Source organism: Quercus lobata, chromosome 1 (assembly GCF_001633185.2).
Source record: "Quercus lobata isolate SW786 chromosome 1, ValleyOak3.0 Primary Assembly, whole genome shotgun sequence".
Lineage (NCBI taxonomy): Eukaryota > Viridiplantae > Streptophyta > Magnoliopsida > Fagales > Fagaceae > Quercus > Quercus lobata.
The window spans coordinates 5,447,443-5,450,756 of NC_044904.1; positions in this window are offsets into that span (position 1 = coordinate 5,447,443).

Sequence of the window (3,314 nt, forward strand, 5' to 3'; positions counted from 1 at the left end):
GACTTGTGAGTGGTTGTTGGCTATGTGAGTGGGTCAATACATTAACACTAAAGGACAATAAAAATATAAAACATTTAAAGAATTGTAAACTAATTAATTACAAAATTGCAAAAAAATCACTTAACAACAATAATTAATATGTTTATTGTATTTAATATCTGTTTGGATCCACGTTTGGGTTTTGTATTTGCGTTTTTCTCCTCTTTTTTTTTTTCCCCTGCTGCACGCATTTTAGAGGGGACAAAATTTACTGTTCACTTACTATTTAACACTGTTCACGTACTGTTCCGGTACTATTCACGCATTGTTCATGGGACCCACAACCACTTCATTCAGGAAAAAATATTAAAAATGGGTCCCACGGTATTATTCACACATTTAAAAATTATTTTGCTACAGTATTTTTAGTTTTCAATTTTTAGCAAAATAAGTTGTATCCAAACGGACCCTTAAAAATATATGTCAAAGAACTTAGAGTTTATTTTTTATTCATTCGCTAGTACTATGGACAAATTTGTAATAAGGGAACCCCGTAGGCTGTAAGATTCATCTCCTACCCAAGATTCATCTCTTACTCAAGATTCGTCTTCTAAGCATGGTTGTGTTGATGTGAGCAATCTTCCTTCAAACCCTGGGCAACAAAAAAAGATTTCATCTTATCATCCTAATGATCGAGATGAAATAAGAAGATATTATTTACAAAAAAAACCATGTCAACCTTATGAACACGATTTTCCTCAAACAAAAATTGGTGGACTAATGCATCGATTTAATCCTAAATGGTTTAAGGAGTATGGAAGTTGGTTGAAATATAGTATTGAAAAGGATGTTGCATATTGTTTATATTGTTACCTATTTAGACAAGATGTTGGTATGCAATCTGGAGGTGACAATTTTGTGACAAAGGGATTCAATAGTTGGAATAAGAAAGAAAAGCTAGACCTACATGTTGGAGGTGTTAATAGTGCCCATATTCAATTGATAATGAATCTATCATGTAACGGTTTCAAAATATGAAATCTTGTAGAAAACAATTGTAGAATTTTTTTTTTTTTTGGGTGATATTGATATATTCAAGTCTCTTTTGTTTTAGATTTTATATAATTTATGTTTCTTATTGAACCCCCTGGACAAAGTCCCTTTTGTTTTATATTTTATATAATTATGTTTCTTATTGACCCCCTTGGACAAAAATCCTGGAGATATTTTGGTAATTTTTAGATTTCAGGGGCATTTTGTTCATTTTATAGGTTTCGGAGGTATTTCGGTAATCTTTTAGATTTAGGGGTATTTTGGTAATTTTTAGGTTTCGAGGGGTGTTTTGGTCATTTTATAGGTTTTCGGTATTTCGGTCATCTTTTAGGTTTAGGGGGTATTTTGGTAATTTTTAGGTTTTAGGAGTATTTTGGTCATTTTTTTTTTAAGTTTCGGGAATATTTTGGTAATTTTAAGGTTTTAGGAGTATTTTGGTTATTTTTTAAATTTTGAGAGTATTTTGGTCATTTTCCAGAAATTTTGATTTTTTGTTTTTGTTTTTGTTTTTTATTTAAATTTTAGATGGGTTTTAGTGGGTATTAGTGGGTTTATCCTTTAAGACTCATATAATTAAATAATATAATGGGTCTTTACTCATTTAACCCAAATATTCAAATGGGTTGTGTGGGGGCCAGAGAATTCACGGCCCAGGCCCACTCTACATTAGGGCCCAAGGCCCAAGCCGAGGAAAGCCATTGTCGAGGACGCCTAATGAAATCCCAAAAGGAGCATAAGGATATTGCCGAGGACAACCTCATGCTCAGCACCTCACAAAATGCCTGAAGAAAGGGGCAAACTCAGTATAAGGGCAGGACAAGGGGAAAAGTTGCCAACATCATAATGCAAAACCCTGTGTCTGACAAGCCCATACTCTAAACCATGCCCTTTAACTTTCCCAACGACCCCTAACCACTCAAGGTATGGGTTGACGGGACAGGACTGTATCCCAGAAAGTAAAACTTACACGTGGACCCTAAAAGGGAAAACAGACACTAGTATAAAAGAGAAAAAAAGCCAAGGAAGAGAGAGGCCCCCCGGGAGGAGGAAAAACTCTGCATAAGGGGAGAAAAAGGGAAGGGTACAATGCTCCTCGGACATTGTCCGAGGACTTAAGCCCTGCAACCCGCATTAATGGAAGGTTTAGCTAGTCAAGCCAAGTCCCCCCCATAGAGAAGTTTCCACAGAAATCCCATTCAAACCGCTAACTTGTGCCCGAGGTCATGCCTTTCAAGCCCACTCTCTATAAATCATATTGTTAGGGCCCTTTACATACGAGCCCAACGTCATCCTTGGGTCGTTAAAAATCGTGTCCCTACAGGTTGGGTTAAGACTTATCAAAATGGGCAAGACTTACGTACAGTACTTAGATGTTGTTCTTTAGGTTCCCCTTTTAAGATTCAGCCATGTAGATTTTTTCTCATGAGATGGAAGTTTATTTTTTAGTTAAGTAGCCACATGGCTGAATTTTAAGAGAGGAATGTACGGAACAGCACCTAAGCTACTGTACCTAAGTTTTATCCTATTGAGGTGGTTAATAAGTGGGTTTATGAATATGGATAAAATTACCACCCCTACCTCAAACCCGTCTCTCTCCGCGCCATTATAATAAAAATACACCAGTAAATTTTTCTCACTATTTATCGAGTTTTGAAATCAACTAAAGCCTCAATTTTGAGTCACCGCCAAATAAATATCGTCATGTACTGTTATAACTCACAGAGGTATTGTTTTCTATTTAGCTTTTTTTTTCTTTTTCCTATTTGGTATTCTTGGCTCTATTGTATAACTTTTGCTATGTTTGTTTGTTAATTTGTTAGGAATTTTAAGTGTTTAATGTGTAGATTTCAGTATTCTTGGTTAGTTATATTTGTTGAAACTGGTATAGAACTCAGTAAATAAATAAATATATATATATATATATATATATTGAGAATCCAGGCCTCATGGCCAAATTAAAACAAGAAAAGGAATTACAAAGCATCCCTCGATACAAGGGGGACTAAATCATCAAGAATGGACTCAATCCAAACCTGTAACTCATTACTAGACTTAGACTGTCTAGCTAGAAAATGGGCAACCGAGTTGCCTAAACGCCTAACATGTTCAAACTTACAAAAATGAAACTAAGCAGCTAAGGCAAGGCTATCCTGTATAACATGACCATACTCTGGGTGATGCACCTCCCTGCCCTGCAGTGCCCTTATGATGAGCTCGGCATCTCCTTCAACCACAGCTTCGAAAATACACAGGTCCTTAGCAAACAATAAAGCCCTTCTACA